The sequence below is a fragment of the Odontomachus brunneus genome, unplaced genomic scaffold (assembly GCF_010583005.1).
Source record: "Odontomachus brunneus isolate Ranch 3 - 2012 unplaced genomic scaffold, Obru_v1 Obru_scaffold_010, whole genome shotgun sequence".
NCBI classification, from domain to species: Eukaryota; Metazoa; Arthropoda; class Insecta; order Hymenoptera; family Formicidae; genus Odontomachus; species Odontomachus brunneus.
The window spans coordinates 2,200,119-2,218,974 of NW_022639460.1; the positions used below are offsets into that span (position 1 = coordinate 2,200,119).

General features: G+C 36.7%; 1 protein-coding gene across 3 annotated transcripts in view; it reads right to left on the reverse strand.

The window, feature by feature from the left end:
* Positions 1-18,856, reverse strand: part of LOC116840472 (protein roadkill) — a 223,911-nt gene that overhangs the window by 71,533 nt on the left and 133,522 nt on the right. The window lies entirely within an intron of this gene.

An 18,856-nucleotide genomic window follows, 5' to 3' on the forward strand; every position in this document is an offset into this window, starting at 1 on the left:
ATGTGCGATGGATTTTAGAGCGATCGCAATGATATAGTTGCGTAATATAAGATCATATGGAATTGTTTCATAAACTTTTACATCAGTGTACCCCCCTCGAATGACTCTAATCTTGACATATGTTATAAAGGTGATGACCTTTCAAGAGGTTTCAACCGGTGCTCCGCACCCTATAGAAACAGGAAATAACGCAATACATTTTCAACCTATAGGAAACCGTGTATCAATCACAGATATCTATACTAAACTAGATTGCTAATGGCTCCTGCACACAGGACGCGGTGATGCTTGCCGCGCGACAGCCAATCAATATGTTGTTTTTCCGTAATACTGAACGTTAAGCATCAATATAGCGACTTAATATTCGATGCTCATTGGTCCATACAATTTTATGCTATGCATATGCAGCTATGTTATTTCATGTGCGATGGACTTTAGAGCCATCGCAATGATATAGTTGCATGATACAAGATCATATGGAATTGTTTCATAAACATTTACATCAGTGTACCCCCCTCGAATGACTCTGATGTTGAGATATGTTATAAAGGTGGTGACCCTTCAGGAGGTGCTCCACAGCCTACAGGAACAGGAAATGACACAATACATTTTCAACCTATAGGAAACCGTGTATCAATCACAGATATCTATACTAAACTAGATTGCTAATGGCTCCTGCACACAGGACGCGGTGATGCTTGCCGCGCGACAGCCAATCAATATGTTGTTTTTCCGTAATACTGAACGTTAAGCATCAATATAGCGACTTAATATTCGATGCTCATTGGTCCATACAATTTTATGCTATGCATATGCAGCTATGTTATTTCATGTGCGATGGACTTTAGAGCCATCGCAATGATATAGTTGCATGATACAAGATCATATGGAATTGTTTCATAAACATTTACATCAGTGTACCCCCCTCGAATGACTCTGATGTTGAGATATGTTATAAAGGTGGTGACCCTTCAGGAGGTGCTCCACAGCCTACAGGAACAGGAAATGACACAATACATTTTCAACCTATAGGAAACCGTGTATCAATCACAGATATCTATACTAAACTAGATTGCTAATGGCTCCTGCACACAGGACGCGGTGATGCTCGCCGCACGACAGCCAACCAATATGTTGTTTTTCCGTAATACTGAATGTCAAGCATCAATATAGCGACTTAATACTCGATACTCATTGGTCCATACGATTTTATGCTATGCTATGCATATGTTATTTCATGTGCGATGGATTTTAGAGCCATCGCAATGATATAGTTGCGTAATATAAGATCATATGGAATTGTTTCATAAACTTTTACATCAGTGTATCCCCCTCGAATGACTCTGATCTTGACATATGTTATAAAGGTGGTGACCCTTCAGGAGGTTTCAACCGGTGCTCCGCAGCCTATAGGAACAGGAAATGACACAATACATTGTCAATCTTTAGGAAACCGTGTATCAATCACAGATATCTATACTAAACTAGATTGCTAATGGCTCCTGCACACAGGACGCGGTGATGCTTGCCGCGCGACAGCCAATCAATATGTTGTTTTTCCGTAATACTGAACGTCAAGCATCAATATAGCGACTTAATACTCGATGCTCATTGGTCCATACGATTTTATGCTATGCATATGCAACTATGTTATTTCATGTACGATGGACTTTAGAGCCATCGCAATGATAGTTGGATTATATAAGATCATATGGAATTGTTTCATAAACTTTTACATCAGCCTACCCCCTTGAATGACTCTGATCTTGACATATGTTATAGGCTGCTTATGATATTGAGTATAGAGCGAGTGAGAACTGGATCCGAGAGAATAGTACATATTCCCATCTGCAACTAATATATTCTATGGCTGCCATAAAATATATTATAGGTGGGAATAGATACTACTTCCTCTCACTCGCTCTGCACTCGATATCGTAGGCACCCATAAAGGTGATGACCCTTCAGGAGGTTTCAACCGGTGCTCCGCAGCCTATAGGAACATGAAATGACACAATACATTTTCAATCTATAGGAAACCGTGTATCAATCACAGATATCTATACTAAACTAGATTGTTCATAGCTCCTGCACACAGGACGCGGTGATGCTTGCCGCGCGACAGCCAATTAATATGTTGTTTTTCCGTAAGAGCTAGAAGATTGTTACGGAAAGCAGCATATTGATTGGCTGTCGCGCGAACTTTCGCTGTGCGGCAAGCATTACCGCGTCTTGTGTGCAGAAGCCATTACTCGGGTTTTCGACTTGCACCGCATGAGGTTTCCGGTCACAGACTTCTATATATTACTAGACTACTAATTCCCTAGTTAAAGCTGAGGCAAAAAATAACAGCCATTTTTGTTAAGGTATTCCATATATTCACGTACTAATTTTGCCAAAGCAGCCTTAATCACACTACGTTAAAATTTTATGAGTTAGCAGTCTAGTAGTATATAGAAGTCTATGTTTCCAGTTATATGTGACAAAATGGCAGTCCTGTGTGTAACGCGTGTCACTTGTGTCTCTTACAACATCAGCGTGGCCATTAAATTGAGGGAAGTTGAGTACCCGTTCACTAATTTAGAGTTAGTAAGTAAACTCAACGCGTATAGCGAACTACTTTTAAGGCATCGAAGTCAAATCAGGATTTGTTCTTGGATACAGGATCTGCTCCTGTAGACCCTTGAAAGAGTTTTTAGCGAAATTAACTACGTTCCTTAAGGTAGTTGTAGCATAAAATAACTTTTTTAGAATTTGTTGAAACTTACATTACATATAGATATAAATATTATTTAATTATATGCAATTATAATAGATCATTAGATCTTCATAGTTTGTGAGGATATTAATTTCATGTTGTAGGGTTAACTTCCCAATGATTTATAGAGAATAAAAATATACAAAGGAAAAGATTTTTTGTCAGAAATATATGAGAATATCTCTTTGAGAGATTCATATGTGTGACATGATCAATGTCATATCTGCTACCATTGACATACTATGTAATATTCTCATTTCGTGTTTTTTCAAAATGTGTATCAGTAAAAATATTCCTTATTAGATCAATGAAAGGACCTCTATGTGTGTCCATGCATTTTACACATAATAACACTGTGTTAGCAAAATGCACCAATAACACAGGCCCACAATTTTAAAAAAGTTGTCTGTGCTAGGGGTCTGACTAGGTGTATTATGCTTATTTTGGGCTGCTGAATCTAAATCCGGTATCAGATTTGCTCCATCACCCTTGAGTTTCTCGGAAAACCGAGGAAATTGTGAAAAAGAGCAGATATCCAGGTTTTTACGGAGACATGTATTCAAGAAAAATTCTAGAGTGATAAATAACCCCATAATTCCACAACCAACGTTGAAAATACATTATGTACTTCAACATGGAAAACGAATCATTCTACACATCCCCTACGGGGCAGTTATCATCGTCTCCAACATTCTCTGAAGCAGCATTGATCTGATCGACAATCATATATTGTAGAATTTATATTTCGAATAGAGAAAAGATTCCATCTCATGGACAATAACATGAATGTGACCATGATAGAGCACGCACAGATTAGATTTTCTAATCTATGCGATGTTAAAGGATTGATAGGTGAACTAAAACCGAATATGTATGATAGTATATGGGTTATTGAGTTGTTCTAGTCATCAGATGTTGAAGTACATAATGTATTTTCAACGTTGGTTGGTTGTGGGGTTATTTGTCTCTCTAGAATTTTCCTTGAATACATGTCTCCGTAAAAACATGGATATCTGCTCCTTTTCACGATTTCCTCGATTTTCCGGGAAACTCAAAGGTGATGGAGCAAATCTGACACCGGATTTGGATTCAGCAGCCTAAAATACGTATAGTACACCTAATCAGACCCCCAGACAACTTTTTTTAAATTGTGGGCCTGTGTAATTAGAACAGTCGCTAATAACTGATTCTTTCAACGAGATTTTATCGAATGTAGTGCTGTATTTCTAACTGAATCACCGATTATAAGTCTAGCATTTCAGCGAAGAATACTGATTGTATTAGGTGTACAACTTTGCTTCTGCCGTTTTCTTATAGATGGCTTTAGCGGTAAGTGGTGGTCGAAATAAATAGATCATAGACGTCATACAATAAACTTGGGCATCTGTCAACATAACCTTATAGAAACATTTGTGTCTGCATCATAAAGTTATTCTCGATTAAAAATATCAGTTTATGAGCCAAATTCTCGTCATTTGCGGGAGGTTTTAATTTTCTGCTTCAATATGAAGAAATCTGCGGCTGAGGCTCATCGAATGCTCTCAAATACTTATGGTGAGGCCGCTATTAATGAAAGAACGTGTCGTGAGTGGTTTCAACGTTTCAAGAACGGTGATTTTGACGTCGAAGACCGGTGGAAGAGAGAAGGTTTTCGAAGATGCAGAATTGGAGGCATTACTTGATCAAGACTCGTGTCAAAATCAAGAAGAATTGGCACGATCATTGGTGACTCAACAAGCCATTTCAAAACGCCTCAAAACCATAGGAATGATTCAGAAGCAAGGAAATTGGGTGCCGTACGAATTGAAGCCGAGAGATGTTGAGTGGCGTTTGTTTGCTTGTGAACAACTGCTTGAAAGGCAAAGACGGAAGGGATTTTTGCATCGCACTGTGACTGGGGGCGAAAAATGGGTTCATTACGATAACCCCAAGCGCAGAAAATCATGGGGAGTTCCCGGCCATGCTTCCACGTCAACGGCCAAACCGAATATTCACGATTCCAAGATCATGCTCTGTATTTGGTGGGACCAGCTCGGCATAGTGTATTATGAGCTGTTAAAACCGACTAAAACAATCACAGGCGATCGGTATCGAACGCAATTGATACGTTTGAGCCGAGCATTGAAAGACAAACGGTCGCAACGAGAGACACGATAAAGTGATTTTGCAGCATGACAATATTCGACTCCATGTTGCGAAAGTGGTCAAGATATACATTCTGTCAAAAAAGTATCGGGAATTGTCGATTTAAACTGCCCGCGCTAGTCGAAAGTATAACAATTTGTTTTCCCAGGTTGGTACAACTGTCCTTAATTATGATGCCAAGTTAGAGTGGAATCTGTCAACCAGTGTGTTTACAACAGCTGGTTAAGTCAGTCGATGTCAGTAGTGCGTGCCGATTTTTACAATGAGTGAAAATATTGAACAAAGAATTTGTCTCAAATTTTGTGTTGCGAACGAAATTTCGTGTGCTGATGCATTGAAGATGTTGCAGAAGGCTTATGGTGATTCAGCACTATCAAAAACCCGTGCATATGAGTGGTACAAAGTCTTCAAGGAGGGTCGAGAAGTCATCGAAGATTTGCCTCGTTCTGGACGTCCGTCGACAAGTTTGACCGAAGATAACATCGAAAAAGTGAAAGAAATTGTACTCGAAAACTGTCATTCCAGCTTAAGAGAGGTAGCACACGAACTTAACATGTCCCATGAGCCCGTTCATTCGATTTTAGTCGATAATTTGGGCATGAGACACATGACCGCAAGACTCGTTCCAAAAGACCTGAATGCGCCGTCTCACCGAGCTACGATTGTGACTGATTTTCTCGCTAAAAACTCAACAAATGTACTTTAACAACCACCGTATTCACCAGATTTGGCACCGTGTGACTTCTTCCTCTTCCCAAAACTGAAATTACCGCTCCGGGGTACCCGTTTTGAGTCGATTAAAGCCATCAAACAAAAATCGGCGCGTGAACTGAAGGCCATCCCGGAAAGCGCCTATAAGAAATATTTCGAAGATTGGAAAAAACGATGGCATACGTGCGTTGCTTCAAATGGAGCCTACTTTGAAGGCGACCCAATAAATTTTGATGAATAAATGAAATATGTGTGTTTTATTTAACAATTCCCGGTACTTTCTTGACAGAATGTACTTGGAAACGTTGAAATGGGAAGTCCTACCCCACCCGTCGTATTCTCCAGACGTTGCTCCCTCTGACTATCACTTGTTTCGATCAATGGCACACGACCTGGCTGACCAGCACTTCCGGTCTTATGAAGAAGTAAAAAATTGGATCGATTCGTGGATCGCCTCAAAAGATGACCAGTTTTTTCGACGCGGGATTCGTACGCTGCCCAAAAGATGGGAGAAAGTAGTGACCAGCGATGGACAATACTTTGAATCATAAATGTATAACCAGTTTTTTACAATAAAGCCTCGAATTTCAGAAAAAAAAACGGCGGAAGCAAAGTTGTATACCTAATACCTTAGAGAGTGTCGTGTGTCACCGGCATTAAAGCAAAGACGCGCGATCGTATGGTAGAAATAAAGAAACGGCAGCCGCGTGCATAATATGCGGTGTGATATGCGCGAAGGTCATCGCGAGAATACACGTGCAATACGACAAAAGTGCAACGAAACACGGAAACGCGCGCGCGCGCGCGCGAACACGGTATACGATGCGTATACACGAGCGTGCACACGATAGCGTAATAAAAGACGCCAAGCTACGAAAATGCAATAGAGAAGTGTTTGCGTAGCCGGCGATAAGCCGCGTGCACGATACCTCGATACCACGACGCGGCCATCGCTTCCGGTTCTTCGCTATGACCGTCAATGCGACACTTATCGCCCGCTCCACTCTGATGGCGCACGAAGTGTGCCTTAACGGTAAAGATCTTAATTCCGTCGCGAATCTATGAGCATTAAAACGAGGCCTCACTTATCGACGCACTGCACGACTTACAGAAACGCCAAATGATTTTATTAGCCAGAAATCACACGTTACATAACACGTAACATAATTATACGTAACGGGCACGTTACGATTGCAACATTGTCCACAACAGAACAACTACTTCATTCTATACGTCAGAAACTTTGGTCAATTAGTGGACGAAAGGAGACTCAAAAAGTTGTACAAAAATGTTTAAAATGTTTTCGCTTTAAACTAAGCGCTGAGGTAATTATGGAGGATTTACCACTGGAACGAGCCACTCAAAAAAGTAGAGCTGTCGTAACTAGTGGAGTAGGACTGTGCAAGTCCATTCGCAGTTCGTGAGAACAGACGTCATGACAGAGCAGTTGTTACCAAGGGATACGTTGCGCTGTTCACTTGCTTCAGTACCAAAACTGTGCATCTCGAAATTGTGAGTGAATTACGGAAATGATTCTAGCTTTGGGTTGCAGCATGAAGGGAACTTTGTCAGCGCATATTCTCAGATAATAGTACGAGTTTTGTTTGATTCTGACGGCGTACAGTGGGCAAAAAGACTCTCTCGCTGGACAAATTAGTCTAGACAGTATAATTGTTAACCGATTTTAATAATTTTTTTGTATTTACTTGTTACGAATTGCTCTATAACTTTGTCGAGACACTTTTTAAAATTAGAGCTTCAATTCAAAATGGCAAATTCAAAATAGTCTTAAAAACACAGAAACTATGAGATATTGAATATGTGTGCTTGCACCAGACAAAATATATATGGGTTTTAAAGATTCTTAATTACATATCTGATGTCAAAATTTTAATTTCTTGTCACTTAAGAAGACCTAAAATAACCCGAAATGTTTTACGACTTTCTGATATCTTCATATTAACAGTGCATTCAGATCACGTCTTTGCTCACATATTAATACATGTTGCTTGTTAAAATATGTAAATTTCAAGATAAATTTTGAAATTTACATATTTTAACAAGCAACATGTATTAATATGTGAGCAAAGACGTGATCTGAAATCACTGTTAGAATGAAGATATCAGAAAGTCGTAAAACATTTCGGGTTGTTTCAGGTCCTCTTAAATGACAAGAAATTAAAATTTTGACATCAGATATGTAATTAAGAATCTTTAAAACCCGTATATATTTTGTCTGGTGCAAGCACACATATTCAATATCTCATAGTTTCTATGTTTTTAAGACTATTTTGAATTTGCCATTTTGAATTGAAGCTCTAATTTTAAAAAGTGTCTCGACAAAGTTATAGAGCAATTCGTAATAAGTAAATAAAAAAAAAATTATTAAAATCGGTTAAAAATTATACCGTCTAGACTAATTTGTCCAGTGAGAGAGTCTTTTTCACTGTGTGATCTGAATGCACTGTTAGTATGAAGATATCAGAAAGTCGTAAAACATTTTGGGGAAAACTCGAAACATTCTTGTCAACACTTGGTCAACACTTGGCCAAATTGTTATTTTTACGTATATTACAAGTATACAATACAGGCAGATAATATACTACAATATAGACAGAAAAAAGATTGATTGAATTAATGTGACACTGACACGACTGAACGCGTTTTGGCTGAAAGAAACAGAATTTCTGGTTTTTTAAGAACCAAATTTGTTTCATTAAACCTGAAATTATATTTCTTTCAACCAAAATATGTTTAATTATATTATTGTCACATTAATTCAATCTTTATTTAAACGAAAATTCTATAAATTAAGGCTCTCTCATTCACAATCAGCATTTAAGAAAGAAAAGTCAATAAGAGTCGATGCACGAATAATGTAGTACAATAAATCAATTTAAAATTAATTTAAAATCATATTATTTCAAAAATATCTAAATATGGATATTACTAGAAATAATACACAGACTTTAAATTGTGTTAAATTAATTTATCGCCCTTTACTCTCCGTACTTAATTCTTATCGGCTCTTTTTTCCTACATATTAGTTATCAATCTTTTTTTCTTCGTGTAAGTATAGCGATAAATATTGTGTAATATCATTAACATGTTGACTGCTGATTTATATTGATACCGATCACTAATGACCACCACGACATTCAACGTACATTGAACTGTATCATGTGCAGTGATTTGTCTCACTGGAACCGCACGATTAACATGTTATATTTCAGTAGAATGTGTCAGAACCACTACGCTGTCAATAAATCCCTGTCTCAATTGGAGAAGGTAAATCCAACCTCGTCATTACACGAGAATCATGTGCTACCATCAAAGTACGATGGCGTTGCGAAAATGACAAAAATAAAATAAATATATGATATTTTAGGCTTTCGCGATACCCATGCATATTAGATTTGGTTTCCGGATTTGAGCCGCGTGGATTTATCTTTGTTTGATTCCGACGTTTCGCGAACATTTCAGTCCGCTTCATCAGGAAGGAACGAACTGTTCATCAGGGAGGTGGACTGAAATGTTCGCGAAACGTCAGAATCAAAGATGAATCTACGTGGCTCAAATCCGGAAACCAAATCTAGTAAAATAAATAACAAATAAAATAATGTAAATAAAATAAATGAAATAAATAAAGTAAATAAAATGCACAAAATTAATGAAACTAATAAAATAAATAAAACAATTAGACAAAAAGTTTGGTTTATACAAATAAACTTTGCAGACGAGATTACAATTACCTTAATAAGACGGTCATAGTCGTCGACGAAATATCCGATCTTCGGCGCGTTTTACGATAATTGTGAGACACAAGCTTCGTTATCGTGACACTAAGAAAAAAATTTATTAAGAAATAAAGTTGTTTTGAGTTTTAGTAAATTGTTCGTTTGCATGCAAATATAAATATTTTTGTTTAATAAACAATTTCTTCACTTATTTAAAGGAAATGTTTCTTGCTATTGAATAAATGTATTAAATATATCACTTATTAAATGTAAAAAAATATTTTTATAAGTTAAACACTATTTACTGCCTAGCCTTTTTCTATCCTTTTTCATTCTTTTTAATTAGAATTTCATTTATAACTTAATTATAATTTTATCTTAATTATAATTTCACCAATTAATCGCGATTTCTATCAATGACTACAATTGATTAGAATTCTACCAAGCTCTTCCGTAATTCCGTATGTCCATAATGTCATTTAGAAGTCGCGATACACGATCAAGAACGAGAAGGGAGATCCCGAAGAAAGAGAGAGAATCCGCTTATAGTCGCGTGAATCACCGTTTCGATCGAGCCGATGCCACCTCACACACACACACACACACGGGCGTACGTAATAACGTACAACGGCAGGAAGTAATGACTAACGGTAATCAGAGCCGTCCTACCGACGAAACTGAAAATACCGTGACTTCGCTGCTGGCGTTGCGCGAATATCGCGGCTGGACGTTCGCAACAATGCGCGTCACGTTTGAGCGTATAACCCTCTACTGCTCACTGCGAGTCTGAAATCGCAATCCAGTTTCAGCATTATTTATCCCCAATATGAATGCTGTTCCTGTCTTAGCCGATATGACGTGAAAGACAGTCGCAATATGACTGCCCTCTTTAGTATGTTGGCAGCAACAGTAAGTTAATATTTACACCAACTATTTTGTTGGGAAAATAAAAAAATTAGAAAAACAAAATTTAACCTTAAATGTGTTGAGTAGTTTAGTTTTAAACATCATATGTACATGAAAAATTTTTTTAAACATGAGAAATTAATTTGAGCGCTAATCTTTTGAGTCATAGTGAGGTGATAGAATCCTACTTATCTCTTTTTCATTTTCAGAGATTTTAACTAACTTGTCGGCACATATAGTCAATTATATTACTGTACGTTCTCTTATAAACATAAGGAACAAAAAACAAGTAAAAAATAATTTGAAAATTCAATTTTTTTATTGTAAGCAAATTACTGTAAGCAAATAAAAAGAGAGGCGCTTTTTTCAGATAAAAGTCATTTTAGGATTAACTATTAGGAATCCACGCGTCGAAACATATTAATAGTTTATTAAAGACAATAATATTTTATATATTTTTTTAAGATGTTATGTAAATTCAATTTTTACAGTAAATTACTGAAATATTAACAAGATGTTTGCTGCAAATTACTTTTCAAAAACGCAAAAATTTCTTTTTCATATCAAGGAAATGTCGTCGTTTATTCTGGATAATGCTAAAAGCGAGATTTGCTGATTTTGAAAATTTGTGGAGCCATTTTGAGTTTTAACTTTTTAACCTCGAATTTGTAATCGTCTCGAAATCCGTCCCGGAATTCCTCATACGTCAATTTTACCGAAAAATAAAATGTATGACTCAAAGGTTAAATTCGAAGGAGAGTTCACAGTCACACTCAATCGATCGGGCTTAATCGCTCGTCTATTTTGGCGAATCGCAGGGTATAACATCCCGATCGATCGCCTTTCGAGAGAGCTAAAAATATCATTACGGCCGCCTACCCGGTGAAATTTAATAACGTTTAATGAGTGCAGCCGTGAAACAACAATACGTAAAGGCAGCAGTTAGCGTAAAGAGTGCGTTACGAAAATGAAGGAGCGAACGAGAGAGCGATGTGTGTTGTGTTCGTGCGTGTCCTTTATTTTTCTCATTTCGGAAACGACACACCGGCCACCTCGAGAACGAGGTCTCGCTCGCGCTCCTTCGGACATTTCAACGCGATTATATTCGCGCGAACGCAGTCACGTCCTAATTAACCACCTCTTCGCTCTGCGTCGCGGCCGATACGCCGCGCCTCTCATTGTTCTCCTCCCACGCTTCAAGTTCGAAAATCAATCGCGTAGAATGGCAAAGACTCGCGCATTCGGTGGCCAAATATGCCGCGCGAAGCTCCCGCGATTGCGATCGTCGAAGCATCCAGCAAATATTGAATTGATCCATAAGGGTGGGTCCGCAACCCCGCTTTAAGCCGTGAGCCATAAGCAAATGGACCAATCACAGTCGATTATTCTCCTTACGTCTCAAGAATAATTGACTGTTGGTTAGTTAAGCTTACGGCTTAAAACGATGCTGTGGGCCCAGTTTAAAGAGTTTATCGTTAGAAGTTACGGAATAAGTCTATATATGTGTACATAAATATAATAGCAACTTTACTAATCAATTTGCAGAGGTTGTACTTCCCATAAAAGATTCATATACTAAAGGAAAAAATATCTAAAAAATAACAAATATTTACTCAGTCGATATTAATAATGTATTTACTTATATAAATATATATATTTTCACACTGCAAAAAGCTTTCCTTTTTCAGATGGAAAATCATACAGTTTTAACTTTTCATGAAAGCAATAGTTAATTTTCTCTATTCTTTCATTCTCTCTATTTAGATAAAAAATAAATAAAATTAAAAAATACATATTTTATTGGCACACATTGAATCAATATTTTTTTTATTTTTTTTATATTTTTTCTCTCAATATTATGATTTTGATATGAGTCAGACACAGAATATCGAGACTAAAGCCCGAAGTAAATACGAAAAAAAAATTTTTTATTTACACAAAACAATATACAAAATGCAACAGAAAAATCTAAATGTAACTCGCAGCAGATTTGTATTATTGCATAAATAGTGCAAAATTTACATTACTACGATGTGTAAATTTAATGATTTATTCAATAGATTTGCTTAATAAATAAGATTAAAAGAAATTGCAGTTTTTTCCCGTCATGATTGATTGTCTCATATTGTGATAATTCTGAAAGTCTTTATCTGAATAGTTTCGGCAGGTTTGCAATCGAATTGCATTTTGGGATATGCGATTTTGCAATATATCGCAAGTATTGCGATTTTCTTCTCTTGAATCACAATGCTATTGGATCTTTATCGCAAAATCGCACCTACAATTCAAAATCACTCGTCATTTTAGTTAAATATCTGTATAAATACCGCACGACAATCTATGATATTTTATACTATCTGATCCAAACGTATACATTTAAAAGCATAATGAGATATCATTATAACAGCCTTAAAATGTTAAATTGTATTATTTCTTTTTACATATAATTTTTATATTTTAATATGTTTCAAAAAATTATCAAAAACTACTACACTTAATATTAATTTACATTAATATTCTAGTAAAAAAAAGATAATAAAAAAGGTAGCCTCATTGTTTTATGAAAAAAATGTTAAAAAATAGTTATAATTAATTAAACGTGCATATCCTTATATATACATGTACACATCCTTATATATTGCACGTCTTAATAAGTCACTTAAAAATATTAAAAAATTAATGATTCGATAAATAAACAAATTTTGTAAAATCCCATTCTGCTTCACGAAGAAAGTATAATGAGGTTGAGTTGATGTTTTTAAGATTACATCATTTAACTTCATCATGCTTTCATTTTCAACTATTCTTTCAACGGTAAAACTTGTGTTTTCTAGTAAATATTTCAAAGAATATTTTGATGCGGTACAAAAAGAGAGTTAATTTATTCTTTATATGTTCAAAATTTACATAAATATCACGGTTCTCACACCATGCCCTCTTATAATTAAAAATTACATTAATGATATAAAATCACGCGATTAAAAATCGTACTTGCAATGTAAAATTGCGCGCGACTTAAAATCATATTTGCGACAGAAGATTTTGATGCGATGTATCTTTGGTTGCGCGAAAAGCAAGAATGTTTACAACGTCGTCGTCGTCGTCGTCAACTGTTACTCGCTCTCTTTCCCAAGAGACACGCGTCCGTCTGCAGCTCGCACCTTCGTCCTCCCTGACGCTTCCTTCCTCCACACTTGGCGAGAGCGCGGGGACCTCGCGGCGTGGCCACGAGAGTCCTCGTCCTTGCACGATCGTCGAGAACGCATGGTCGGAGGAAGGAAGAAAGAAAGAAAGAAAGAAAGAAAGAAAGAAAGAAAGAAAGAAAGAAAGAAAGAAAGAACGAACGAATGAACGAACGAATGAACGAACGAACGAACGAACGAACGAACGAACGAACGAAACGAAACGAAGGCACGAGGGAGCGCGATAACGCCGTTTCTCCACGTTCGAATTCCATCGAGTCTCGCGCGCGCGCGCTCTCGAGAGCGCGGCGTTCACGGTCGGACGTGTGTCTACATGAAAGCAGCCAGAATCGCCGAGCCGTGACGGAGCCCGCATCAGCAGCAGCCTCAGGAAGGTCGGCGTCTAACGTATAAAAAGGTGTATTCACCTTGATTCCGTCGCTCCTTCCTCCGCTCGACTTGACCAAGAACTCTCGAGAGCGCAGCGCGGCTCAAAATCGCGCCGACGAAGACGACTGCGACGACAATGACGATGCACTACAACGACGAGATCATATACGTTTACCGCATTAACGATATTTGTTGAGGCCTCAGACCGCTCGCGCCGTAATTGCATCGGTAGGTCGACGTGATTCTACACGCTTTCCGGAAAAACTGAAGAACACTCCGGGTAGTAGAAAGTGATCGAGGCGGGTGCTAAGTATGTAGCAGCCTTAGTCACACTGAGAAAAAAATTTTTAAATTAACAATATTTATTAAGTACCATTAACATATTTATTTAAATGAAAAGAATTTCGATTTAAATATGTAAATATGTGTTAATGGTACCCATCTGATAAATATTTATTACTTTTCAGATATTTTTTTCTCAACGTAGGGATGCCTCAAAATAAACACGCCTTCGTAAGGCCCAAATATAACCAAAATAGGCAAATCCTATTTGAAATTTCGCGAATAGATCATAAATTGATGTCCCAACAAGGTTTGTGGTAATAAAGCTCGATCAGGAGTAAGTTAGCTAATTCTTGAAATAGTTTCAGTGAAGAAACGATTATTCATTAGTAGTTAATGACTGATAATTATAAGATAACTGTTTTATCAAGTGTCACTATATTTTAAATCATTAAGATAAATATGCACTTTAGTATTAAATTTTTTGTAATTGTAAATAAAGAATATGAACAGATAAATTAGCCAGAAAAAAAGAGAAAAAAGATCTTCGATATCGATAATAATAATGATATTACACATGAAAGTATCATATATAAAGTCCTTTTTAATTCCAGTTTTAATTTTCCAGAAATAATATCTTTCAGCGACGAAAAGATGAGAAAGAGGCCTGTTCTTTATAGTTGCGCTAAATTGCACGGTCTATACTCCAAATGAAGTATACACGTGACATTTGCTGAACACTATTATAACAAGCGTGTAACGCTACGATCATCCTCATAGATGTTGCACTGCAGGATACCTAACAGAAGAGCGGGACAAGTAGAGAGAATCGAATATAAAAGAAGAATAAAGGGACGAATATTTATGTGCACGTTTGTGCGAAACTAATACAATTTTGCTGAAAAAGTTAAGAGGCCATCCAGTGAACATGATTGCCAACTACTTATGAGTTTGCGCAGCAATTGGTTTTGACAGAAGCCGCAATGACGGTACACAGAGAGAACGATTTATTGATTCAAATAAATGTTTCTTTGGAATAGTCCAAACGAATTATTTAGTTGACACAACAAAAATATTTCTTTGGAACTAAGCCACAAATAAATATTTTTGTTGCTTCAAACAAAATTTGATCAATCGAAAAATTCGTTTGGACTATTCCAAAGAAGCGTTTATTTGATTGAACCAAATCGTTCTCTCTGTGTACAAGAGATATAAATATTGTTCCTTTATTACACTTTTATCCGATAAATAAGGATATAATAAAAATACTTGTGTTTTCCTGAAATCTTCCATTGCAGTTGTAATGTTGGGTGTCTCGTAAATTGTCACTTTGGCTCCTCATAAATGACAATATATGAAACGTCTTGTTTCACAACTGCAATGAAGAGGATTTAGGTAGAGAGCATGTTTCGTTAGACGTCTAAAACACACTAATATGATGTTAATTTTATTCGTAAAGTTACTAATTCACTTTTTAATTTAATTTTCTCTATTTTACTTGGCAAACACGGCAAATCTTTTGCACCAACCTGATAATAAGAGGCAAAATATTTGTACTGTTACTTGGACTTTTATAATTATCACGTAAACTCTTAAACAATAGCTTGCAATACAAATTGTGACTACTCTACATTTGCGACAACAATTGGTCGTAATTATGCGAGAATGATCCAACCCACAAAATTATGATTTTTTATTTTTTGTTAACATGATGTTAACAAATTGAATGAGTAATCTGTCTGTCTATTTATAATAAAAAAAATCTAAGTGTCATCGGCACTTAAAATTGACTAAAAGATGACTTTTATTTTCTACTAGTTGCGTCATTTTTACTAAATGCGTCTTTTTCACCTATTTTTTTTAAAGGTTAAGCTTGTCGATGAACACAATTAAAGGGAAGAAAAGTGATCACGCTTGATTTCCTGAACGATTGAGAAGAACCTTAATGCTATTTATATTTTCTGAATCATATATCAAACTCGAGTCGAAATTTTGATCCTACTTTTAGCTATTCCTTTCAACTATTTGACAATCTGAAACCTACGAATCTACTTCTGAAACTTAAGAATCAACCACTTCTGATTCTTTTTAACCTACTCGAACCGAAATTTTAATCTTACTTTCAGCCTCGTTATTCCATTCAACATCTATTCAACATCTAAAGAAAGTGAAAAGGGAAACTTCGAACATCACACTGAGAGAAAAATATAGTTGCTTTTGGCGTCAACTATACATTTTTGTGATCTTAACCAGAAAAGTAATTAAAAGAACCATATTTCTAATAACACTTACTAAAACAATAGTTTTCCTAACTATTTTTATGGTTAAAATCACAAAGGAGTATAGTTGACGCCGAAAGCAACTATATTTTTCTCTCAGTGCACCAGAGTCAAAGTAGGAATAAATTATATCATTAAAATTAAATCTACTTTGCTAACTTAGCTCCTAGCTGCGTAGTAGAAGTCAAGGTTTAACATAGAACCAAAATTTCGACTTCGGAATCTTCATTTTTCTCGGAATGTACTCCATGTGGATCATTCTTACATAACTACGGCCAATTGTGACTCAACTGCGCCGGAAAGGATGTATGCAAACGTTTCGCACGAACGAAACGATATTGTCACGGTATTTTACCGTCACACCATCGTCACAGGTGCGAGTCGCCTTGACCGTTGGCGAGGGGACGAAAAGTCGGAAAAACTGGGAAGTTCCGAGCACAATATCGGGACCGAGCTATCGCTCGGACCCTCGACGCTAATCTCGCGATAATTGCCCGGGCTTGTCGACGATACGATCTCGCTGCGATTATCTGTTTGTAATCACGCGCGACTTTTCTCTGCATTTTTGCGCCGGTATCTTTCGACGTAGATATTCGCGTTCGCCTCGGCGATCTGACGCGTGTTAGTCGATGCTCCGAAAATTACCGAAAAGTTCCGCCCGGCCGTAACTGCATTGTCATCATCGCGACAACAACAGCAAGTTGACACAATCGGAGGCTGCGCGACGCTTTGTCAACGTGCCGCCACGATTACACTCGACGTTCCTTGACACATTAAGGCGCCGCGTGTCGTTATTCGATACACAAAGGAATTCTACTTTCGCGCCAGCGTTCACCTTCGCGATTTCGTTTCTGCCAAAACTGCGACACCGCGAAAATTCGTCGGTGTTCACTCGCGAACGGATACGGGCGTTCACGCAGCGCGCGTGTGACCTCCCGCGAGGTCGAGATCGATCGTGAGAGACGCGAAGCGATGTATTAAATAGAAGGAAAATAGTCGCGCAGCTTCGGTCATGGAATTTACTATCAAAAGTGACAAAGTATGCTGTATCAATATCAAAGTGGATGACGAGCTCCGAAAAATGCCGATGACGTAGAGGCGATTATGAGAATGTCGTTAGATAAACTCTGACACGATTACGCTTCCTATTTCTTGTGCACTGAGAAAAAAATATATGATATTTGGAACTATAATGGCATAGTAAAAAGATTATAGTTAGGAATATAATTTTTATAGTAAATGTTACCATAATATTTGTAATATTTACAATATTAGCATAGTATAACTGATCCGTGTAAAATTTTTACCAAGAATTATAATTATTTGAAATAAAAAATATAGTAAGGTAGCAAATATTGAATGGTAAGAGAAATTAACTATTTTATATAGTCAATACAATTGGAATATTTGGCAAATATAGGTACATGTAACTATATTCCGAAAAGGTGCTTTACCATATATATAGAGTAATAAGATGGTGACTATAAATTGTCTATAATCTGGCTATAATCTGTGGTGATATATTATGGTGACTATAATCTGTGTTCATTCTACTATATCTTCATGTTTAGATGAACTATAAATATATGTTTGAGGCCAAAACGAACTATAAAATATAGTGAGATTATAGTTATTCCAACTATTTTTTTCTCTCAGTGTACGTATACACTGAGAGAAAAAAGAATGATCGATCTAACCAAAATTATAATTATTTTTGGCTCCAAATATATATATTGGTTGCTCTAACGAAAATGATAATAGTGACATGAGATCATTATCACTACATTGAGAAAAAGAAGCGGTTGGATCAGCCAAATCGGCGGTCACCGGCCATCAAAGAAATATTGGATCTATTCAACAAAATACGCGTTAATGCAACCATAAGTTGCGTAGATCCAATATTCCTTTGATGGCCGATACGATATTACTATATCAATACAGATATAATGCACGTTCCATATGTGCAACTCATTGCAGGACTTTTCTATCATTTACGCCGAAGCCTGATTGTGCTTTCTCTTTCTTTCTCCTTATCTCTTTCTGAAACTTAAACTATAAATCTTAAGCCAGAACAAGGGGATAAGAAGCAGGAAGCAAAGAGCACATTGTGTATCAGGCCTTAGCGCCTAATCTGACAGGCTCCAGATATTAATTTTGAAATCGTTTATCGTTTTCTTCACATATTGAGCAATGCTCCAATTCACTTCTCCATTTGTGTTTCAGAGCATTTGCAATTCAGCGCAACCAATACGACGCATACTTGTCAAAAAAGAGGTCAATGTTTTGTTGGCTAAATTTTCAAGTGTGACATCGATAGAGGGAAAAGAAAGTTTGAATTAATCAAATGTGAAATATGAACGAATCAAAATTCCGGTTATAGTTACCAGAATTCTCTGTTCAAGTTGACAAGATTCTGGTTAACCAAACAGGATTTCTGCTTGACTAGCTTCTGCTTATTAACTTCAA